Genomic DNA, 26,469 nt, shown 5'->3' with positions numbered 1-26,469 from the left:
CAGAATTCCAGATACCCATGGCACCTACATAAACTCTTGAAGACTCCATTACATAATGGATGCCATTTGCTTTTGCAAATGTTTTATTAAATTAATTAAAAAATAAACACATTCATTTGTATCCTCTTAATACCGTGTGGTCTCCTGACATCTTGGATTACACTCTTTCATAATGGAAGCCCTGGATTTGAGTATAGTTTCCAGCAACTTGGGTGTTTAATAAATATTTGACCAGGGAAAGGAAGGAAGGGCCATCTTATCAGTTGTACCAACAATTCAGATAAAAAAATATGGAATGAGAGACTATCATTAATAAATCCTGTAGCCAGTGCCTGGCAAATAGCAGGTATATTGTAAGAGTAAGCAAAGTAAAAGCTAAAGTGATTTCTGCAACCTGTTAGTCCTGAGATATAAGCAGCAGAATTTTTTGTGTGTGGTTTATCATATTTTCAATATTCCCATTGACAACATAATAAACTGGTAAAAAATTATGAGAAAGCATATTTCATGTTATTCTTGTGTAGTCTCAAATTCTGTACCTTTTCAAGAAACCTATTTTGAAGTGTATTTTTAAATTGAGTTTTCCTCATTGAGTCAGCACAAAGGAAATGATTGTCAAGAAATCATGTGTAAATGCTAAATTAAAAACACAAAGCCAACTGATGAATTCTGAGCGGGAAGTATAAAATCTGAGAATTATGCTTACAGTGTTTGTATCCAGTCAATGATTGCTAAAACACTGATGTAGTTTTATACAAACTAAAAAAAAAAGTTACAAATAAATTAGTGTGTAGGCTGGCTTTGGAAAATAACTACACTTCTAACTGTAAGAATAAATCAGAGTTTAGGATTGTAATTTACTCTGGAAGCAGAGGAACAGAGCACTGGAGGAACACATAGATGTATTTGATAATAAGAATGAACTTCTAGTTCTGATGTTCATGGTATGTATTCATGAGTGTTCATTTTGATTATGCTTTTCATTACGCTTTCAAATTTATATCTTTTTTAAAAGTATATGTATACATATTTTTTAGTTATTTATCTAGTTTTGAAAGAGACAGTATGCAAGTGCGAGCAGAGGGGAGGGGCAGAGACAGAGGGGGAGAGAGAGAATCGCAAGCAGGCTCCGCTCTGTCAGCACAGAGCCTGACGTGGGGCTGGATCTCATGAACCATGAGATCATGACCTGAGCTGAAATCAAGAGTCTAACATTTAACCAACTGAGCCACCCAGGGACCCCTAAACTTTATGTCTTTGGTAAATTTTGTTGTTTTGCATGTATTAATTATCCCATAATAAACTAGTACATAGTGAACATTTTGAAAACTAATGATCTAGTATTTTAAGACTTTGGTTTTCTCATATTGGCAGATGGGGGTAATAATCCTCATAAAATTATTTTTAAAATTAGATACATAATATATAATAACATATAAAATATGCAGCACAGTGTCTGGCATTTACACATCTATTATTAACTATGTATGTATGTATATATGTGTGTATGTATGTATATAAGTGACCATTTATGCTAATCTTTGTTCCAATTTTGAGTTTTTGGTAAGTTTTAAAACATCATGTATAATGAATATTGCATTTGAATCCATCTTGAAATGTTTTAGGCATACAAATACATTTTTGGTGAAAGTGGCAATCTTAATAGCACATTTATCTTGGAAAATAAAGACCGAATAACCTTCTCCAAAATGCATGGAGAATATCAAAATATGCCCGCCATCTAGTGTTACAAATGCCGTCCTGAGGGCTAGCTGAAAAAGTCCTTGCTACAAATTAACTGACTGTATAATCTTAACAATTCATGTAGAACATTAAGCTGGAAATTCCAGACATAAGAGGAATCACATTTGATTAGGAATTGTGATTTATCTACACTACAATTAGTCTGTCTAATTTTACCTTCTTTCTTACAAGACAGATGCTGGAAAGACTTTGCTAGAAGAAGTTCTATAATTCTGTCTTATATCTGAATCTTTTCCTGAGATCAAAATCAAATTACGGAATAAAGTGTACACAATCAAACCAAGTCTCTCATTTACTTTGAAAAGTCTATGAATTCCCTTAAAAATGTAATTTTCTATATTTTGGCAAAGATATATCTTCAGGCCAATAAGCTAAAAATTAAATTAAATTAAAAATAAATTTAAAACAATATACGGGGCGCCCAGGTGGCTCAGTCAGTTGAATGTCTGACTCTTGATTTCAGCTCGGGTCATGATCTCATGGTTCGGGAATTCGAGTCCTGCATCAGGCTGTACAATGACAGCATGGGGCCTGCTTGGGATTCTCTCTTTCCTCTCTCTCTTCTCCTCTCCTGCGTGCGCACTCTCTCTCTCTGTCTCTCAAAATGTATAAATAAACATTAAAAAAATAGAAAAAATATATCTACTCAGACCCTCCAGTTGAACTCCAGACTGCACTCTTTCAAGCAACGTTGGGTTGTCCACACTTTTTTTTTTAATTTTTTTACGTTTATTTATTTTTGAGACAGAGAGAGACAGAGCATGAACGGGGGAGGGGCAGAGAGAGAGGGAGACACAGAATTTGAAACAGGCTCCAGGCTCTGAGCGGTCAGCACAGAGCCCGACGCGGGGCTCGAACTCACGGACCGCGAGATCATGGCCTGAGCCGAAGTTGGCCGCTTTAACTGACTGAGCCACCCAGGCGCCCCGGGTTGTCCACACTTCTGACCACCTCTTCTTCTGCAAAAGCAAACAAACAAACATCGAAGACATTGTACCTTTTACAGCTGGTTTTTGAGGCTCAATTCAGAATCAGTTGGGAAAAATCAGCAGGGATGTGTTTGGATCTTTCTATTGAAGATTCAATTAATTCTTTTCATCATCCCATGGCTTTGTGGGTCATAAGAGGCACTATTACATCCTTACCATATTCCAAGCAAAATGTTCAGCATTTCACATGTGACCTCATTTAATCCTCACAAAAACCTTCATGAAGGAAGTATGATCATCTTGAAGTAACTTATCCAAGCTACACTACTATTACATTAAACTAGACTAACAAACTTCTGACCCTAGTGTTAAGACACTTAACCACTAATAACTATGATATGGTAGTTCCTATATGCTCAGTTCCACTATATTAATTCTTTTCCCATTTATTCAAATATTATCTATCAATTGGATTCAACTGCCAAGTGTTTCCTATAGCATTATATTACCTAGTCTGGAAATAATTTTTCATTGTCTGAAAGGAAATTTTTGAGGCTCCATCTGAAGACTTTAAGGATTCTGAGATGAGAGGAAGAAAGAATGAATTAGTCATGGTTTGATGAAACCTTTAATCTGAGGCTTTCCTGACAGGATATTAGATGATGTAAAATCTATAGTTTTTCCCTGCATTTCAGGTAGAAGAAGATAAAGAGGCAATGATTCTGAAACTGTTTTGAAAATACTCAGGTAAAGCCCCCAAATGAGTAATTATTAACTAACCAGTTTATAAAAGACAGAAAAGGTAGGGGCGCCTGGGTGGCGCAGTCGGTTGGGCGTCGGACTTCAGCCAGGTCGCGATCTTGCGGTCCGCGAGTTTGGCCCCGCGTCGGGCTCTGGGCTGATGGCTCAGAGCCTGGAGCCTGTTTTTGATTCTGTGTCTCCCTCTCTCTCTGCCCCTCCCCCGTTCATGCTCTGTCTCTCTCTGTCCCAAAAATAAATAAATGTTGAAAAAAAAAATTAAAAAAAAAAAAGACAGAAAAGGTAAAGATTAGACATTTTTCCCAACCAAGCATGCTAGGCCATGTACTATTTGAAGTGTTCAACGTCAGCAGGATGATTTATTTACCACTTTTATTGAGACTAGTCTTAAAGAAAAATGTCTAGACACATTTAACAGCCTTTTTGCCCATTTCAAACCTATGAGGCTTACTTTTCTCTCTTCTAGCCAAACACACAACTGATTATTAAATGGGCCATCTACACTTTGGATTATTATCACCATGCATTTTTGCCGCAGTACCTTCTTGCATTTGGTTCATTTTCCATGAGTGCAGAGCCATGAAAGATATGGATGTGGGGCCACCTGGTGACAGATGTAGAAAAATCCTGGAGACTGAACCCAGGGATTAGGATTTTGGTTTCCATTTCTAAATTGTTACTTTTCAACAAATACCTTTTGCAAAAGGGCATCATATGGTAATGGCTGATTCTGACTAATGAAAGGATAGTTACCTGTATCCCAATATAGTCAGTTACACTATTGAGTTGTTTCCATGTGCCAGCCACTGCCATAACCCATCTGCACATACTATATCGCTTAAGGCTCAGAAAGATCCTATAGAGTAAGTGCCATCATCTCTCCTTTATACAGATGAGGCAACTGAGATTTAGAGGAAATAAGTAATTTGTTTAGGTTCATGAAGAAAGAAAGTGAGATCTTAGGAAGCCTCAAAATATTCTGGCTGCAAATGGGGGGAAAATGTTGCTGTATGTGGGTACAAAATCACGTGAAATATTAAGAGGTAAATCAACATATTTACCCTCTTGTAACATTTAAAGCTTCAAATTGCGTCTTATTAGCCTATTTTGGAGTAGAGAGTCAGTTTTTACAAAAACACAGGGTAATAGGAAAACACCAAAAAATGTGGAAAAAAACATGAGCTGATGATATTATGAATAAACTCAATAGTGTAGAAATTAAAAAGTATAAATACATTACGTCCCCCACACTCGTAACCCTATGATCTTACTCTTGACCTTTAAGTATGTTATGTTAAAAGAGGGCGTGTGTGTGTGTGTGCGCGAGTGTGTGTGTGTGTGTGTGTGTGTGAGTGTGAGTGGTCAAATTTACCACCTTAATCAGATTTAAGTAGACAGCACAGTAGTGTTAACTCTATGCACATTGTTGTACAACAGATCTCTAGGACGTTTTTGTCAGAGTCTGCTTCTTGAGAAGCCGATCTGTGACAACACTTGAATGACTTAACTCCTCTTCACGTGTTCTGAGGTGTTACTGTCCTTTCTCCAGCATATCCCAGTAGGCTTGTCATATGAAGCCGTCCTGATGAAAACGTGGTGGACGACACATAATGCAGTCTTTGCAATGATCACACCCCCTTCCGTGGCATCGGTGAGTACTTCCCGTGGAACTGGAAGATTGGAGTTTTCCTTTTTGTGGCCCTCGTGAGGAGAAGATAGGAATCGGAAGGCTTTCTCCTGGGAAGTTTTAGGCGGACCCCTAAAGGTATTTTTTTATTACTATTAGAGAGATGCCAAAAGCAATGTGGCAGGTATCTACCAGAGTTTTTGACTTAAATCCTTCCCAAAGTCTTGGCCATCCTATTTGAACTCTTAGAATTAAATGTATTTATTCAAAATTGATGTCACATTAAAACTCCATGCGTGGGCATCTGCGTCTGTAAAAATGGGGAGGTTAGATTATTATAACCTCATTTCAATTATATTGTGGTAATTTAACAAATCTTTTTTTTTTTTTTTTTTTAATTTATTTTTGGGACAGAGAGAGACAGAGCATGAACGGGGGAGGGGCAGAGAGAGAGGGAGACACAGAATCGGAAACAGGCTCCAGGCTCTGAGCCATCAGCCCAGAGCCCGACGTGGGGCTCGAACTCACGGACAGCGAGATCGTGACCTGGCTGAAGTCGGACGCTTAACCGACTGCGCCACCCAGGCGCCCCTATATTGTGGTAATTTAAAAATGATGGAAACTTTTTTGCTACTCCTTCTGTTGAGAGGGGAATCGAATTCCCTTCTTGAGTTGATATTAGTGACTTGCGTAACAAATAGGATATAGCATAAAGGATGTGGCATGACTTTCGAGTTAGACCAGCCAAAACCTGAGGCTTCACCTTGATCTTCGGGACCATTCTCCATGGGAGCCTCTGCCCAGACCAGTGTTTTCCTCGGGACCTGAGCAGCAGGGTTAGAAGGAAGGAATTACAAAGGGGCAGGAAAAAACTTTTGGGGGGTGATGAATTTATTCATCATCTTGACTCTGATGATAGTTTCATGGATGTATACATACATTAAAGCCCATCAAATTGTAAATTTTAAATATGTAAAGTTATTGTAGGAAAATTATGCCTCAATAAAGCTATAAAATGAGAGAGAGACATTGGTTAGCTCAGAGAATTTCCCTAGGAACCAGAAAGACTGAGGGGATCCATAGCTAAAAAACAAGTCACCTACATCTCACAGTAGAATTAGGCTGACAAAGGCAATGCAACTGGCCCTCACTGGACAGGGACACCACAGATTGTGGCATCACTGACCCCTGGACTCCTGGAAAGTGATAGCTTTTATGAAAGTGATTGCTCCCGGTACTGCATCTGACGAGGGAGCGTCTGCTGCCCGGGCAAGATTAACATAGCTCTTTCGGGTGAGTTTCATCACAGTCCATCTTGTTTTTAGGTACTGAATCCTACTGGGACTGCCTACATAAGCCCAGAAGTATTTACTTACACTCATAAAAACCCCATTGAGGAAGCAAAAGTGGTTTTCTTCTCATCTTCAACAGCTCTCGGTACCTGGCATTACCATCTCACAAGCTAACCATGAAAGCCTGGTTGAACAATTCACGACAAGGCCATGATGAATAAATATTGGCCAGCCTTAATTGACCAATAAAAGTATGGAAACCCAGAGTCAGTCACATTTTTTTTTTTACAGGAGTTTTGCACTATGACAATTTGAAAGGCATGCTGGGAATGAGATTCCACAATTATTGTATCGCCCAGTGTTCTTTGGTAGAGGTCCTTAGACCACTGGTCTCTACCAAAACAATTCTCCAAGATTGTTTAATAGGCTTGAATTACTTGGGGCGCCTGAGTGGCTCAGTCAGTTAAGCGTCTGACTCTTGGTTTCAGCTCAGGTCATGATCTCATGGTTCGTAAGGCTGTGTTGGCAGCAAGGACCCTGCCTGGGATCGTCTCTCTCTGCCCTTCCCCAGCTCGTGCTCTCTCTCTCTCTCTCTCTGTCTCTCAAGATAAATAAATAAACTTAAGAAAAAATAGTCTTGAGTTGCTCAATGTTATGGTTTCTTACATATCAAGTATCCTTTTTATCCAGAAAATACACCTTGACTCTAGCACAAATCATCCCCTCCAATTTGTCCTTCTATTTCCCAGGTACTTGAACTTCTCCTAAATAAAAACTGTTTAAATCCAACACATGGGGTTTTCTGTAATGATTCCCAGGAGAGAAAAAGGGTACGATTTATTTTCTTTCTTCCATATCTCTATCTTCTATTAAGATAATTAATTCTTCTGCTCTGCTTTGGCACTGATATGCCAGGACTTTAAAGAAAATAAAAACAGTCCCGGCAAATGCTCTTTCTTCCTGCCATAACTGTTAGTCTACATGACCAGAATAACCAGGTCCACCTCTTTCTTTAAGTCTACAATTTATGCAAGGAATTTCATCTTCTTCATACTATGCTTTGAGACTTAAAACAGAGAGACTATTCTCTTAGCTCATGTATTTGTTCATTCATTTATTCACTTATGGATCCAAGATCAATATCAGGTAACTGGAACTAAACATCCTGAGTAGATTCAATCGGATTATCTTTTCTTTCAGCCTATGCATGGCTTTACCACCCTGTTACTACTCAGAGAAACTTTAGCAAGTTATTAAACTTCTTTGAGCCTCAGTTTCCTCACTAAGAAGATGAGGATACCAGCTGCTTTGTGGCATTATTGTGAAGAGTTAATAAGACATAAACGATGTGATACAAATCAGACCCACAATAAAAGCTGATACATTTATATAGGATCACGTAGTCAGAGGATTTTCTTTGCTTCATGTATAAAAATTTCATTTCCTTATCCAACTGATAAATTCATCATCAGTTGAAGTTTCTCCCTCCTTCCACTGACAGCCTAAGAAGGCTAGCCTTGCTGTGCACAACCCGTTGGTTTATGAATAGTCTAAAGTCAGCCTTGGGAACAAGTACCTAAACTGTGAAGCACTTTTTCTAATGCCTAATGATGAGGACTTGAGAAAAAAGTTCCTAAACTAAGAGACTAAAATCTAAATCCTCCTGGGAATTGGTTCTGTTCTGTATTTTGAAAATGAAGGTGTAAACGGAATAAAAGTTTTCATAGAAAATTTTAAGTTTTCTTTTTGTAACTTTCTAATTTTTTTTCAAAGTTTATTGATTTATTTTGAGAGAGAGAGAAAGCACATGAGCAGGGGGAGGGGCAGAGAGAGGGAGAGGATCCCAAGCATAGAGCCGACAACATGCAGCTTGATCCCACAAACCCTGGGATCATGACCTGAGCCGAAATCAAGAGTTGAAGCTTAACCAACCGAGCCCCCCAGGAGCCCCCCAAATTTAAAATTTTCTAAGCCAAAAAGTGATTGGTAAAATTAAAATCCTTCTAGAAAAGTTTACGTTTACATGCTAAGAAAAAAGGAAAGAAGACAGAAAGGCAGGAATGAAGGGAGGGGGAAAGAAAGGGAGGGAGGGAGGAAAAAGAGAGAATGAAGCAAACTTCCAAACTGCCAAAATGGGAGAGAGAAAAGAATCTGTCTTCGGAGCATATGAATAAACACCTTTTTACAAGTTGAATAAATAAAACCTGATGTTGACAAAACAGTTCCATTTATATAAAATAATGACAACCATGGCGCCTGGGTGGCTCAGTGGCTCATGCTTCAGACTTCAGCTCGGGTCACGATCTCACTGGTTCGGGCCCCACGTTGGGGCCCCGCATGGGGCCCTGTGCTGACAGCTCGGAGCCTGCAGCCTGCTTCGGATTCTGTGTCTCCCTCTCTCTCTCTCTGCCTCTCCCCTGCTTGTGTTTTTTTTTTTTTTTCTCTCTCTCTCATAAATAAATAAATACATTTAAAAATTTTTTAAAAATAATGACAACCTATGGTACATAATAAAAAACTGTGGCCAACAGACAATGACGCTGTCAAGTGAATCCTTGCTGTTTTGCTTTTCAAATACAATAAAGCCATCACGGGGATGCGTCTCTAGCACCAAAGCCTCGCGGTTCAGGCCATAACGGAGAGGAAATGAAAAGCAGGATAAGCAGAGTACCAGCAAAACTGGGAGCGGCAGCATCAGAAGCTCCACGTTATAACATCATTGAGTCTAAAATCAATCTGACTGCTCCACCAGACCATTGTATTATCTTCCTCATATTCTTTTCTTCTATAATCTGGTTGTATTTAACATCCCGTTCATCTCTGCACCCGCTATATACATGCATATCCTATTATATCTGAACTAAATCACATTGGAAAATGGCACTTTATATGACTGTTTCAAAGCTTCAAGCATTCTACGTGTTCTCACAATTCTATGTGATGCAAAGGGGGGTATCTTTACCCCGCTTCAGAAATTCGGGAGACACGAAACGCAATGGTTCCTTTCCAGCCTCTCAGAGGACTCACAGCTGTTGTCTTAGGTTCTTCCTAAGAGCGGTCACTCACACAGATGGATTCAAGTAGAAGTAGGTTAGTTTGAAAGGGATCCCTAAAAACACGCGAGGGAAAGGAGGATAGGACGGAAGGACAGAGAAAGCGATCCATAGAGTGTTAATTATCAAACAAGTTGCTGCTCCGGGTTAATTGGAACTTCACTGGAACCATGTAAAACGTGCGTGGGCGGGGTCGTCCCACCTGATGGGCGAGGGAGCTGGGATATGTACACTCCTCCCGGGGGTCATCAGTTCAAGGCTGCGTCCAGAGGCCTTCATTTCCCAGTGTTTCCAGCCTGTGGCTCTGTCTCTGTAACGGACTCTGACGGCTGGAGAAAGTCACAAACTGTCACAAACTGTCAGCACAGAGCCAGATGAGTGGCTCGAACTCAAAAACCATGAGATCATGACCTGAGCTGAAGTCAGACACTTAACCAACAGAGCCATCCAGAGGACCCTTGAATACTTTTCTATATAAAGACTAATATTTGTAGTTTTAAAAATTAACATGAAACTCCATTTGGCATTTTTTCCTTCCATTTGATTTTGCATAATCCTCTGTGATATCATAACACTATAGGAGGTAAGCTGTGACCTCATCATTAAAGAAACAATCTTCAGAAAATTGTTATGATGGGAAAGCCCCATGAAGGGAAAAGTGACTAGGGCCCATGAGAGTCATTTTACAGCCCTGTCAACATGGAATGAATGCAAACAGAGATTTTCTTTTTTTTTTTTTTAGTTTGTTTGTTTATCTATTTATTTATTTATTTTTAATGTGTGGGGGGGGGTCTTTTTTTTTTTTTTTTTTTTTGAGACAGAGAGAGACAGAGCATGAGCAGGGGTGGAGCAGGGGCAGAGAGAGAGGGAGACACAGAATCCGAAGCAGGCTCCAGGCTCTGAGCTGTCAGCACAGAGCCCACGCGGGACTCAAACTCACCAACCGCGAGATCATGACCAGAGCTGAAGTCGGACGCTTAATCGACTGACCCACTCAGGTGCCCCTAAGTTTATTTTTTTTATTTGAGAGACAGAGAGAGAGAGAGAGAGAGAGAGAGAGAGAGAGAATCTCAAGCAGGTTCCACGCTCAGCATGGAGCCTGGCACGAGGCTTGATGCTATAACCACGATATCACGAGCTGAGTGAAATCAAGAGTTGGATACATAACTGAGCCACCCACGAGCCCCATAAACAGAGATTTTTTGTTGTTTGAATAAAAATAATGTTTGTTGTCAAAGCATTAGACAAAATAAAACTCTGGATCAAGAGATGTGCCTACCTTCAAACAGAAAGAAGAAACTGCCAAGAGAGCAAATAGAGCAATGGTCAGCTTGGAAGTCATGTTTACACTGGATCCTGTCTTTCCAACCCCCACAGCCCCTAGACACTGGCATATTTAGCTGCCTCTGAGGACACGTGCCGGCTGAAGAGGCTTTTTATATCATTGCAACACTAAATGTGCATGGACCCTCATCCTTGCATTATGTTCCTGGAAGCTACACAAAATCCAACATGACCCCCTGCCCTTTGAAACTAATGCTAAGAGAAGCCAACACCCCCAGGTCTTTTAACAAATGTTCAGCATGCTTAAATATTAACCTGAGTTAGTATAAAAACGATTTTGTTTAATATGCAGGTCTTACTCTGTTTGGGCTGCTATGACAAAAACATCACAGACTGGGTGGCTTGAACAACAAACATTTAGTTCTCAGAATTCTGGAAGCTGACAAATCCAAGATTAAGGTGCCAGTAGATTGTGTATCTGATAAGAAACCCCTTCCTGGGTTACAGATGGCCTTCCTTTTGCTGTGTCTTCAGTGACAGAAGGCACAAGAGGGCTCTCTGGGGCACTTATAAAAGGACACTTATTTAAAAAAAAAACAAACTCATCCATTTTTGTAAGGAAAAAATATAAACAAAAAAACCCAACTATAAAAAAAAAAACCCAACTCATCCATGAAAGCTCCACCCTCATGACCTAATTAATCACTTCCCAAAAGCCCCGGCTCTAATTACCATCACACTGGGGACTAGATTCAACATATGAATGGGGGTGGGGCACAAACATTCAACTCATAACAGTACCTATCTCTCAATTTGGTTATCTGCATTTATACATCTAATTTTTATAATCTTTTATTTGTAAATAACTTTAAAGTCATAGAGAAGTTGCAAAAAGAGTATAAAGAATTCTAGGAAATTCTTTACCCAATGTCCTAGACAATTTTCTCATATAGACAGAGTTACAGTGATCAAAAATGGAAAATTCATGGTGATTCAATGCTATTATTTAATCTACAGACTTCACTCAATTTATGACAATTGTCCCAATGATATTCTTTACATAGATGGCTAGGTGGATGGATGGATAAATAGATAGAAACATGCAGAGAAAAAATTATTTCAGGATTTAAATCGAAGATCCCCTATTGCATTTAGTTGTCATATCTAATATCTAGTCTCCTTTTTTCTGGAACAGAATGTCCTCAGTTTGGATTTGTCTGCTGTTTCTTCATGATTAAATTCGTTTTGTGCAGCAATATTTCAGTGTGATGTTGTGCACTTCTCAGTACATCTTCGAAGAAGATATCCTTATCTAAGTAATAGCTCAAAGGATTTTGCACCCTAGCAAACAGGACATGAAAGTATCAATTTATGCTCTAGAAGAAAAGCACTTACTGAATGAAACTCCCTTGATCTGTTCCCACTACTGCTCTTGTTTTATAAGAATAATGTCAACTTCTGGGTATAATAAGCACTGTTCAAGAGCCCTTGCAGTAGTAATAGTTAAGTAAATTATTTTGATGGTACCTTGCCTCTTTTCCAGAGCCCAATGCAACAAACAAGCAGCTGCTCACAGAAGGGGTGTGTGTGTGTGTGTGTGTGTGTGTGTGTGTGTGTTTGGGGGAGGAGGGGTGAAATAAATATAATAGTACTCCCTAATGAAGCAGGGCAAATGTTACAAGCATTTGGTTTCTCATGTTTTTAATTTTTGTATTTTGTCTGAATTTAATCATTTATGAATTTAACAATGTCACTTAACAAAATCAGTGCTGCTAATTATTTAGCAAATACTTTTCCAGCACGTTATGAGCCAGCCATTATGGTACATGCTGTGACTACAGCAAGAGGAAGATCTCCTTTCTTCCTCTCCAGACCTTACAATCTGGCGAGAGAACGGACAAGTAAAATGCAGTGGGTAGCATTGTAACAGGCAAGTGCAGAGGCCCTGGGAGCACATGAGTGGAACCTTTCAACCACTCTGGAGGAATTGATTTATAAACTGAGACCTCAGTCTGAGCGTGAAGCTCTTTTTTACGTTTATTTTTATTGTCTATTGTATTTTAATGTCTATTTTTTTAATGTTTTATTTATTTTTGAGAGAGAAAGAGAGAGAGAGAGAGAGAGAGAGAGAGAGAGAGAGAACAAGCAGGGGAGGGTCAGAGAGAGATGGAGATAGAATCCACAAAGCAGGCTCCAGGCTCTGAGCTGTCAGCACAGAGCCGGAGGCGGGGCTCGAACCCATGAACCATGAAATCATAACCTGAGCTGAAGTGGGACACTTAACTAACTGAGCCACCCAGGCACCCCTTTTTATGTCTATTTTATGTTTTTATTTTGAGAGAGAGAGAGTAAGCACGTGTGCATGCACATACAAACACACACACACACACACACACACACACACACACACACACAAGCAGGGGAGGGGGCAGAGAGAGGGGGAGAGAGGATCCCAAGTTGGCTCTGCGCTGTCAGCACAGTGGGGCTGGAACTCACAAACCCCAAGATCATGCCCCGAGATCATGACCTGAGCCAAAGTCAGACGTTCAACCAACTAGGCCACCCAGGTGCCCCGAGTGTGGAGTTCTTAAAGCAAACGCGGCATGGAGAGGAGAAGGGGCACTGCTAGAGAGAAGAGAAGTTCCCAGACCCGTGTTCTCTCCCCCTGCAGACCCTGTGCCCCCTCAGAGGCAGCTCTCATAAGGGAAGTTACTGCAGAATATTGCAGGCCACTTACTGACTCTTCTTAGAGATAAACAACCCCCAAAATTTGAACCTTTGAACACTCAGTGAAGCTGTTGACCTCTGGCAGATATATTGTATTGCCCATTTTTTTTATCATCACACTCACTAGTATTATTAATATAATTATGGGTATTATGGTTCATTTTCTAAGAGCTTCAGAAAAGAATAAGCAGCTGCCAAGACAGTTAATGAATGACTATTTACCATAATGTTCAGTTATAACATATTCAGATTCTCAACATGTCTAAACAACCAGGGCATCAAGTGCTTGGAGTCGGAGGAGGGCTGGACAGGGACTGGGCAGAGCTGGGTAACCAGTCACAGATCTGACCTCAGCAGGACAGCCCCTCTCTAAGAAATCAACCTCAAAGACCGCAGCTCTCCTCCACTCACATCCCTCTAGCCTCCTCAGCAGTCACAGCTAAGCCAATGGACAGTCAGGAGAACACAATTCAATTACTCTCCTACCCCAGCTGCCATCTTGTGTTTACTACCTCACCTGCTATACATCCAGGCTGAGTGCCATACCCCATAATGCTCACCTTGTCAACACTTCTCGAATAGGTTAAGTTAAAGAAGCTTTCCTCAGGGCTCCTGGGTGGCTCAATCGGTTAAGCGTCTGACTCTTGATTTTGCCTGCCCCCCACCCCCGCACCAGTGCCCAATCCCCCCCACTCCATGATCACACATGTGTGTGCTTTGTCTCTCTCAAAAATGAACATTTTTTTTAAAGGGAGAAAGGAAAAAGAAGCTCCTGTAGGAATCATAACTCTATCTCTCTTTACGGAACCATTCTTACTTCTCATACACCATTGAGTACATCTTCACAGCTCTGAAATCTGTCTCCTCTTTTCCTTCCATCTTTCCTTCCTCCTTCCCCCCCCCCATCCTTTTCTTCTTAGCATTTGACATAGTTCTGCATTACAAATATGATTCCTTTTGAGTATAGCAAAGCAGAAAAAAGAAAGTAAAAATTCTCTCTCATCTCACTCTCCAGAGATTAAGGCTGTTAAGGTTTTCATAGATTCCATTTCAATCCTGCGTGCTACATGTATGATACAATTTTATGTCCTACTTATAACACCTTCTCTTGTGTTGTCAGCATCAATGGTTATGTCTTTTCCCAACTTCAGTCCCCAGCATCCACCCCCTCGTCATGGTCTTTGGAATACACTTTACATTCTCACACTGATGAAAGTGTTTCCTGAGTGGTCCCTTCCGGCCTCTCCAGAGTCCTCTTCAGATCTGTCTCTCCTCCCTGCCTTGACTTTGTTCTTTTAAATTCTTATACTTCTGAGTCTTTGCTCATACTATTCTCTCTGGGATACCTTTTCCATTTCTTCACATGACAAAACCTATGCATCCTGTAAAATTCAACCCAGATAGTACCACCGCTTGGAAACTTGCTGAAAGTTCTTTTAATCTCCATCACAGTATATGGGTTAAGATCTCAAGGTCTTCTCTTCCCTGTCTGTGAGCATTCCTTGAACTGACTGTGCCATTTTCTAAGTGACTTCTTGGGGGTTTTTTTCCCCTTTATTAACAGGAGCTAGATTCGAATCCCAAGCATCTTACAGAGAGTAAACACTCGAGACAAATCTTCTGAAAAGAGGAAACATTTCATAGTTATTCTGGCTCAGCAGCCAAAAGTTCCTGTGTCTGAGGCCAGTTTCCTTCCCTTGACCCCATCCTAACATCTCATGCTTAACGCATGACTCATGGATTCCTGGACAATGTCATTTGTTGACACAGCTATAAAGCCAAGTCCACTTATGGAATTTCCCAAGGATTTCAGAATCTCCCTTTAAAATCCCTTTTTCCAACATTTCTATCATAGATGTCTCCAGAGAAAAAGAATAATAGGGCGTTGTTACCGTGAGCATAAATCACCTATTGAAAAAAATCCCCCACATTAATTTTGCATTTAGGAGATAAGAAAGAGGAAACCAAATGAGTTTGTTTAAAAATATGATAAATTAAAATTTTAACATGCAAATTTTAATGTAGTAAGTGTAGAGTGGTTTGGGTGGAGATCCAGAAAGACAGATAGAAACCCATATGACTTGTTCAAAACACCATTTTAGTGTCAAGAATCTCTTTGAACCAAACCTGATCATACTTTGTCATAAAATCATCTGGTGACCTAGATCTGATTCACCATTTGTTGAACGCACAACAGAATCATCTTATGTTTGTCAATGTTCTCAGTTACTCGGGGCACAGTTACTACCTTAAACATAAGGATGAACATTGGTACGTGTTTTAAGAAATGATGTCACTCAGATAGATGGGAACTTGATCACAACCATGGGTGGATGTAGCATGAAGCTACTTAGTTTGAGCTCCAGGACCTAGAAGTAGTTTAGCCTTTTTTCCAGGCCTTGGCAGGGACCCTAGCAAGACTTATATATTTTTATAATTTATATTTCTATATAATGTTTATTTATGTATATTTGTTACATAACATGTATTTTGTATTTTAACCACATTGGTTAAGAGTGTGTCTTTTTCTCACTCTCACTTCCTTTCTCCTTGTATTGGATGATGTGATGTAGTTGTGCATTTGCTATCTGGCTAAGGGGAAGTTAAGATGAGGGTATTCGTTTAGATTTAGTGACATATTTGCTGGTCCACAGTCATGTTATCAATGGTTCTGTTTTTACTAGGCATCCTGGCATGAGAATAGCTTCTAGGAATATCCCTCTGCTTCCTATGCCTATTCCCCTGAACTCTGGTGTGGAGAATGGGTCTTAAGGTACACAACACCAAAATGGTGCTGGTAAGGGAGAAACAAGCTTGAAATACACAGCGACAGAGCTAGTCTGGGGAAAATTCTTCTAGTCATCAAAATGGAAAGTTGCACCAGAGGATTCAGTTAACATCAATACTAGACAAAATAACCACCGCCCCCCCCCCATTTCAAGAATGTCTTAATAATGCAAGGTATACAATCAAAAATGTTTCATATATTTTTTTCTATTTGGCTGGCATCGTGTGTCATAAAATCTATCAGAATTCTTTTTTTTTTTTAATTTTTTTTTCACGTTTATTTATTTTTGAGACAGAGAGAGACAGAGCATGAATGGGGGAGGGTCAGAGAGAGAGGGAGACACAGAATCCGAAGCAGGCTCCAGGCTCTGAGCTGTCAGCACAGAGCCCAACGCGGGGCTCGAACTCACGGACCATGAGATCATGACCTGAACTGAAGTCAGAAGCTTAACCGACTGAGCCACCCAGGTGCCCTAAGATGTTTTTAAAAAGGGAAATTTTGGTCAACCACCCTAATAAAAAGAATAAACTATTTTCTATTACTTGCATAGATGATTATCTTGAACATCATCATTATATGAAGGAGACATGGAAGCGTATTGTAGCTACAAATGTAGAGCCAAAGCTTTTAAAAATGTTGCTGGCAGTTACTTCATAAGCATAGTGTGTTTTATTGGATTTTCTGTTTGTGGTACTTTCCAGCTTTATAAATTCATAATCTGTTATGATTACTTTATAAATTCATAATTTGTTATGATATGTCATGATAACTTTATGTTATAATTACTTATGATTTATGATTTCCTATTTAAAATAAATGTTTATTCTTGGGCCCCTGGGTGTTTCCGTCGGTTAAGTGTCCGACTCTTGGTTTCAGCTCAGGTCATGATCTCATGGTTTCCTGGGTTCAGGCCCAGCGTTGGGCCCTGTGCTGACAGTGCAGAGCCTACTTGATTCTTTCTCTCCCACTGTCTCTGCTCCTCCCTTGTTAATGCTGTCTCTGTCTCTCTTAAAATAAATAAATCAAACTTAAAAAAAAAAACATTTAAAAAATAGTAAAATAAATGTTTATTCTTACACTATAATTTGCACTCTTTCTTGTAGAGCATCTCTATCATCGCATGAACTTGAGGCTCTACAAAACCTGGAACTGGCTAAGTCATGATTTCTTTCTTTTTTTTTTTTTTTAGTCTCATGTGTATATTACCCTTCGTTGTCCTCCATAGAGTGGTCCTGGTCTCCTCACTTGGAGTCACCTGGCATCACCCAGCACTCAAGAGGAGCCCGTGGAAAAGGCAGTTCTCCCTGAGTTTGAGCCACAGCGACAGCTTACTCACCGGGAGACCTGGTGGCTATCTGTGCCCCCATTTCCATACCTGTAAAACAAGAGAAATGGAAGGAACTCAGAGGAGAGGCATGAGGGCTAATGAAGGCAAATTTTTGGAAACCATTTATCCCGATGTCTAACACAAAATATGTGATCAATTACATGAAAGATATCATTATTAAGGTGTAACAGAAACTCCATCATATTTTTCACATACAATAATTCTGCATTACTTTTGCAAGATTTAACTCTACTTAAAGTAGCGTTCTGAACTCAATCTCAAATCCATTAGTGGAATTTCTCTTGTGGTCTCTCTTATATTTGTTAAGTGTTCAGGATAAGCAAACAATAGTTTTATACTGGTTAAATAGTTGAAAAAGAACAAGTCCAGAGAATCTAATGTACCGTATGGTGATTATGTTGATAACATTGTGCCACACATAACTAAAATTTACTAGGAGAGTAGAATGTAAAAGCTCTCAAAAAAGAAAAAGAAAAAGACAAATATGTGAGGTGATGGATACAGTAGCTAACTTGATGGGAGAAATCTTTCCACAATGTTTGCATACATCAAATCATCATGATGTACACTTTAAAAATCTTACAATTTTGTCAATTATATCTCAATAAAGGTGAAAGCAGGGGTGCCTGGGTAGCTCAGTCATTGAAGCGTCCGACTCTTGATTTAGGCTCAGGTCATGATCTCATGGTTCCTGAGTTCGAGCCTCATTGGGCTCAGCACTGGCAGTGCAGAACCTGCCTGGGATACTCTTTCTCCCTCTTTGCCCCTCCCCCACTCGTGCTCACTCTCTCTCTCTTTCTCTCTCTCTCAAAATAAATAAATAAAGCTTAAAAATTTTAAAAACTAAGGTGAAAACAAACCAAAAAAGCCATTATATTCATAATCCAATAAATTATTTTAAAATATTTTTTAAAAAAGAAAATAAATGGTCCTCATATATATTTAAATGTGCTCAAAATGGCTTCTCTGGCTTAAAAAAAACCAAAAAAGTGGTTTTCTCCATCAGTCCAATGAGTACAAACTCTTAAGAATCTTCTGTGCGTCACGGAGCCTGGGTGGCTCAGTCAGGTAAGCGTCAGACTTTGGCTCAGGTCATGATCTCATGGTTCATGAATTCAAGCCCCTCATCAGGCTCTGTGCTGACAGCTCAGAGCCTGGAGCCTCCTTCAGATTCTGTCTCCCTCTCTCTATGCCCCTCCCCCATTCATGCTCTGTGTCTCTCTCTCTCTCTCAAAAATAAATAAACATTTTTTAAAAAGGTTAAAAAAAAAGAATCTTCTGTGCCAAAAAAAACAAAAACAAAAAAAACCCTTATGTGCCCTAAAGTTCTCTAAATGGTGAAGCCCAAGAAAAATCAAGAATCAAAGAGGAAACCAACTAACTGGAAAAAAAGTGTCCAAGGGATCTGAGCAGAGGGCAGTGGGGCAGTGGGGCAGCGGACAGAGACAATAGGAAGGGGGAGGGAATAGGGGAGCATGCTCATACAGAGTTAAGAAAGATTAGACATATTAGTGTGTTGATAAGGCAGCTTTCAAAAAAATAAATAAAGCCCAGATTTGTAGCATTTGCTAATTTCCATGGTGCAAACACTCCCGCTTTGGCCAAATTTATGCTACCAAAAATTAACAACTGGCTGACAGAATTTTCAATTCAACACTCAGCTCTTGTACTAGTAAGAGCTGATCTCAGCACACCAATGACTGTAAATGACTGGGAACCACTCGCTGATTAAGGATGAGTTCCTATGGGACCCTTGGGATGACAACTCTCCAGTTACAGAAGACTTAACTTCTTCTGCGTTTTTCTTTTAGTGAAACTATGACTATGTTTTACTTTAGGTCATCAGTGTTCTAAAGTATCCTGTGCATCAAGAGGAGTTTTTTGAGTGAAGACTTGAATAAAGTGGTTTTACCCCTCAAGTGCCAGATACCTCGTTCCCTCCCCCACTCATGCTCTCTCTCTCTCTGTTTCTCAAAATAAATAAATAAAACCTAAAAAAAATTTAAAAAATAAAGGTGAAGGGGCGCCTGGGTGGCGCAGTCGGTTAAGCGTCCGACTTCAGCCAGGTCACGATCTCGCGGTCCGTGAGTTCGAGCCCCGCGTCGGGCTCTGGGCTGATGGCTCAGAGCCTGGAGCCTGTTTCCGATTCTGTGTCTCCCTCTCTCTCTGCCCCTCCCCCGTTCATGCTCTGTCTCTCTCTGTCCCAAAAATAAATAAACGTTAAAAAAAAAAAAATAATTAAAAAAAAAAAAATAAAGGTGAAAACCAAAAAAAAAAAACCCATTATATTTATAATCCAATGAATTATTTTAAAATATTTTTTGAAACAGAAAATAAATGGTCCTCATATATATTTAAATATATATTTATATAACACTGAGCTTTCTCGGAATTCTATCTCCCTCTCTCTCTGCCCCTCCCCTGCTGTCTTTCTTTCTCAAAATAAATAAATAAACTTAAAAAAAAAGAAATGGAATATCAGGGAAAGCATTCTGTGTCCTCACCTTGTCCTCCTTAGCCTCACCCTTGACCCCAGCCCTTTTACTCCCAGCCCTGCTCGTAAAGTCTTGGCTTTCTATGAAATAAACACTACTTGGCCCTAGCTTGAAGGAACATTGGAAGAGCTGGGCTCTAAAATAAGCTGACCTTGTTCACAGTCCAGGACAAAGACAAAAAAATATTTGGCACAAGGAAGTTGTCTTGGAGAAATTATTTTCCATGTTGTATTTGCATAAATTTGTCTTGGGCCTGCCATTTCAATTGAAGAGGGAAAAAATGGCATGGCCTTGAGTTGGCTGGCATCCTGTTGCCCTTTGCAGCCACTGAAGTCAGACTATCTCCTCTCTTGTTTCAGTTCTGTTCTTTGTGGACTCAAACCTGTCAGTTCTGAGTCTGCAGGCTGAATCCTACTGATTTTTCTCCCCCCAAAACTGTGTGCTCTAAGTAATGCACATTGTGCAATAAGATTTCATTTTGCTGATTTTTAGTTTGTTGAGCCATGAGCCCGACGAATTGTTCAAACCATGAAGTAGCATTTCCTGTGGCAGTGCCAGTCAGAGAGAAGCTGCGGTCAAAGGTTAAGTACCAACGATGCACTTGGTAGGACCATCTGACTCCACATTTTTGTGGTAAACTCCAGACTCCTCTCTACCTAATATTGTTCCTTTGGATTTCACATGAGGCTTAGCGGGGTGACTACATATCCCAAGACACAGGATGACCAGTTCAGACTTCTGTCCTCGCTGTGGAAGTCCTCCACCAGGAAATGACCATTGCTGCTGTTCTGTTGTTAATTCGTGAGCAGTTTGAAGTCTCTTGAGTAATAAGAACAAGTTGAGAAATGAACTTCCTGCTGTCGAAATTCCTACACCTTGGAGTACTTCAATAAACGGAAGTAGCTAGTGTTTTTTACTTTAATAATGAAAAGAGATTTGGTTACAACAAGACCAAATTCACTGTCTTAGAACAAGTGAGTAGAGTCAGTTAGACCATTCAACGACTAAAAAAATAATAATAATAAGCCTATCTCTCATTGCACAAGTTTTCAAGGATAGTTTGAGGAACCACTGAAGACCAGGTGATAATTCCTTGCTTTTCCTAACAATACCACATTGTATTATGTTATCAAGAATTGATTATAGTTAAAATAACATTTTATTAATTGGTCAAGAAATTACACTTGAAAGAAAAACATGCATTTCATCCCTTAGTATGTCTTTTCCCCATTAGGTCTTAACCATATTACGCTCCATTTCTTTCTCTTCCTTCCTCCAAATCTCTTATTTCAAGTTATTAAGCACTGTTGCATTCCAAGCACTATTAAATGAACTCTGTGTGTAGAAAAAACATAAATAGAAAATAAATAGTTTTTGTTTCCAAAAAGCAATAAATCCCCTGAGGAGTTATCAAAATAAGCACAAATATAGATATGTTATAAAAATACTCAACTTTTTTCCACAATTCATCTGTGGATGAATTTTTCCACAAGTCATCTGTTCTAGGATACCTTTCCAAAACTCCTTCCCCAAATGTGTGTCCCCAGTGTCCATGCACTCAGGCCCATATATAACAGTTGTGAGGTCTTGAGGAAGAGTGCAAAGAGAGACCCGCATTCCTCTGTCTAAATGTTTAAAACTTTCCAAACAAGCTAACAAAATGTTAAATAAAATAGTTCTAAAATTCTACCTTGACAAATATACCTTGACAAATATATTCCTTAAGGTTTATTAACTGATCTCTGAATGAGAGGACAGGGAAATTGTTGGTCATGAGGATCGTAAGTGTTCTCCCAAACATCTTAGGTCAAATCTCCTGCGAATATTCTAGTTTTTTGTTTTTGGTTTTGGTTTTACAAATACACCTCCAGCTCTTCATAGGTGTTCTGGAACAGAAGAGAATAGAAGAAAGCCTTACTACCACCTTTGTTATTCATTAGCCTCCCCAATGTTTTAGCCTGGGACACCCAGCCTTGGAACTAAACTTTGTTGGTCAAGAGAGTAGATATTTAGGGGCAAGGATGTTTAAGATGTTAAAGGTCATTTGATGTCCACACAGGTCCCTGGTTCCTCATGTGGCAGAGGTGCTCATATGTTCTTCAGTACATTTATTTTTCTATATGTGTGTAATAGAGAGCTTTCCTGACACTTTGGCTAAGAAGGGGCCCTTCTTCCCCAAGCGTAAGGGCATGTAGAGTTTCCTGATATGTTTTTTTTTCCTTTGTCTATTCTATCTGTTAGAATTTAAGCCCTGTAAGAACAAGGACAGTATTTTACTCCTCTCTTTAATCCCTATTTCTTTACATACATAATATCTGTCATACCTAATGTGTTCTTATTGCCTGTTGGCATCCTTGTAGCTCTTGAGAAGGAAGAAAGAAGGAAGGAAGGAAGGAAGGAAGGAAGGAAGGAAAGAAAGAAAGAAGGAAGGAAGGAAGAATGATTTCTGGATATCAGAGCCTCACTCAATCCTAGAAACATGGTCACTCTGGTCACTCCTTAATAAATGAATCCGTTGATTAATGTATGTGTAACCTTAGAACTGTATCCTCACTGGGGAAGAGAGAAGACAGTATAATCCATGTCCCACATGGTATTAATATGAATTCAGCAAACATCCAACAAGGGCAAGATTAAAATAGAGAAGGAAAAAGGCATTGGAATACAGAAGTGGCTCCTAGCTTCATTCCACCATTTTGGCTATCCTCAGTTTCATTTTCTTTTTCATAGTTGCCATTCCTGAATCTTTTGTTCTCTTTTCCTCACCTTCTTTTTGAATTCACGATCAACTCTTCACCTCCACCTAGTTCCCTGCTGGATTTCACAGAGATGGAAGAGTGGGAAGGGAAAGGGTTGCCACAGTGTTTTTTACACACTGCCAAGACTAACAATTTTATTCCTTCTCTCAGCTCTATTTCGAAGAAGATAACAGGACTATGGAAGAATGGCTGTAGTTGGTACTTGGAAGACTAGTAAGCACTGGTATTATCAACTTTAGCAACAATTTCTGTGCTACAGAATAGGAAAAAAAAAACTACACAGTGCTGTACCTCAAACGACCATTCCTCTGTTTGTCCTTTTATAGAAAACAAGCATAATCTTAATGCTAATCTTTGTCTTTTTATAGAAAGTAAGCTTAAATTTAAAGTACACAGGAACAGGGTGCCTGGGTGGCGCAGTCGGTTAAGCATCTGACTTCAGCCAGGTCACGATCTCGCGGTCCGTGAGTTTGAGCCCCGCGTCAGGCTCTGGGCTGATGGCTCAGAGCCTGGAGCCTGTTTCCGATTCTGTGTCTCCCTCTCTCTCTGCCCCTCCCGCGTTCATGCTCTGTCTCTCTCTGTCCCAAAAATAAATAAACGTTGAAAAAAAAAATTAAAAAAAATAAATAAATAAAGTACACAGGAACATTCCCAGATGTTTTGCTTTGCATAAATCTCTGGCAATACAAAGAAGTATGGGCAAAGAGCCACAATAATAACTGAGATTAAATAATTTTCTCCATGGTGGAATGAAGGCATAAGGTCAAATTTAATCAGTTTTAAAGAAAATAAATGTAGGGGCACCTGGGTGGTGCAGTCAGTTAAGCGTCCGACTTCAGCCAGGTCATGATCTCGCGGTCCGTGAGTTCGAGCCCCGTGTCGGGCTCTGGGCTGATAGCTCAGAGCCTGGAGCCTGTTTCTGATTCTGTGTCTCCCTCTCTCTCTGCCCCTCCCCCGTTCATGCTCTGTCTCTCTCTGTCCCAAAAATAAATAAATGTTGAAAAAAAAAAATTTTAAAAAATAAATAAATAAATGTAAATGTTCCTGAACACTTGAGTTTATGGAGCAAAATTCAGACTCACCATTCAATGTTTGAAGACACAAGAAAATGACTTGAAAGGCAGTAGAGATTGAATTTTTATAAGGGCATGTTGGGAGCTCAGAATTTAAAATATAACCACTGACCTTGCCTTTGTTTTAATTGTGATTGTCATAAGCATACAACAGAGCAAATTGCCTCTTACCTCGTAAAGATTTGCCTATTTTTTATATATTTTTATTATGAATATGTTTGCAAGGTACAGGGGAAAAAAACGCTATAAACATGTGACCCAAAAGGATTTCACCCTAAATAAGCATATTACTAAAGAAATTCTTCTGTGATCCAAAGATTTTCAACTTGCTTCCAATGACAATTTATGTGTAACTATATTTACTGTAACAAAATTCTATAACAGAAACAGAGAATACCAATATATTTATTATTTTATAGGATCAAAATTTATCCTGAAGAATTCAAAGCACAATTTAGGCTCAAAGGTAGAATTCTCAACAGGGGTGTTGCTTCAGTACTGGCATCAAATTAATTTTTGCTTACTGGGTATTCTGAATCCATGCCATGAAAGTTTAAATAAAGCCTTGAAAGTATCAAACTGATCCTACATAGCCTAACTGCATCCAAGAGCAAAGTGCAAAAATATATAAAGTAATATAAAAATATGTAATTTAGAAATCCATTCCCAACAAAAAATTCACAATATTTGACCTCCAATCAAAAAATACTAAATAATAAAAGCAGCAGGAAACTATCACCATAACTAGGATAGGAGAAAGACATGGAATGGCACAGATAATAGATTAGTAGACAAAGATGTTAAAATAGCTACTATTAATGTAATCCATATATTCAAGAAAACAGGAGAAAAGATAAGCATAATGAGGAAAGAAATGGAAAAAACAAAAAAATGCCTAAAGCAAATATTTAGAGATTAAAAATACAATAGCCAAAATAAAAAACACACTGGATGAATTACTATCATATTAGACACTGCAGAAGAAAAAAATAGTGAACTCGAAGACATAGCAATAGAAACCACAAAATGAATTATAGAAGGGAAAGACTTCTAAAAAACAAAGACACCATCAGTGAGATATGGGACAATATCAAGCAGCCTAAAATACATACAATTGGAGTCTCAGAAAATGGTGAGGAGGAAGGAAAGTCAGAAAAAGTATTTGAAGAAATGATAACCAAAATGTTTAATTTTTCCAAATCTGATGAAATTTATATCAGTAAGCATAATAACCCCCAAGCAGAAAAAAAACATGGAGGAAATCAAATTAAAACACATCATAATCGAATTGTACCCAAAAAGTGACAAAGAGTAAATTTTAAAGCAACCAGATGGAAAAAAAAGCCACAGTACGAACAGAAGAACAAAGGTAATGAGAGCAGACTTATCAGAAACCATGCAATGAAATAGAAGCTTTACAATTCTGAAAGACATTTATTAATCTAAAACCATAAATTCAAAAAAGACTTCTAAAAATGATAAAATAAAGATTTTTTTCAGATGCACAAAGAATGAAAAAAAATCATCACCAGCTGATCAGCAATGTTAAAAGAAGTCCATGCAGAAATCAAATAATACCAGATAAAAACTTGGATTGTACCAAGAATAAATATCTGGGATAGTAAATTCTCTAGTAGAAAATTGACCATTTAAAGCAAAATAGCAATAACATATTATGGAGTTTATAACATATGAAGAAGTAAATGTATGACAACAATAGCATAAAGGCAGGGAGAGGGAAATGGAACTACACCATTGTAAGATTATTATACTATATGTGCAGTTGTCATAGGAAGATAGAGATTGATAAATCTTAGAGTAATAAAAAAATGATGTATAGCCAATAAGGTATGATAGGAAATGAAATGAAATAATAGAATAATATTCAATTAATCCAAAAGATAGCAAGCTGGAAAAGAGGTAAAAAGAAAAGAAAATGCATGAGGCAAATAAGAAAAAATAACCCGATGGTAAATATAAACCCAATCATATTGAGAATCATATTAAATTTAAATACCCAAATTAAAGGTTTATTACTAGACTGTATAAAAAGGCAAAATCCAAACATATGCTATTTAAAATAATTTGCTTTAAATATGAAGACTCAAAAGGAAAAGGATTGATTTACCATATTAACAAGTAATCAAAGTGAAACTGGATGGGTAGACATATGTACATTTCAGAGCAAGAAATATTGCTAGGAGTAAAGAGAGTCAATTGGTAATGATAAAAGGTCAAGTATTCAAGGGAATATAACAATCGTAAATGTGTAATAACGGTTGTTAAAAGCGGTATTTTTGGCAAAAATCATAAAATCTTTCACTTAAAATTAATCAATGTCATCTATTTAAATAAAATTTCGGTAAAGCTTATGAAAAGATCCACAGTTCATTGATCATAGTGTTGTTCACATGCAGTGTTGAATCCGTCCTGTGTTCCTACTAAAAGCTAAACAAATGTAATGCTCAGTGAAGCTTATTATGTCTCATCAGTTTTATTTTCATTCTGAGTATCAGACTATTGCTGCTGATTAGGCAATGAGTGTTGCAAACATCAACTCCTATAGGTCTG

The sequence above is a fragment of the Prionailurus viverrinus genome, chromosome B1 (assembly GCF_022837055.1).
Source record: "Prionailurus viverrinus isolate Anna chromosome B1, UM_Priviv_1.0, whole genome shotgun sequence".
Classification (NCBI taxonomy): domain Eukaryota; kingdom Metazoa; phylum Chordata; class Mammalia; order Carnivora; family Felidae; genus Prionailurus; species Prionailurus viverrinus.
This window is presented reverse-complemented; position numbering follows the sequence as displayed.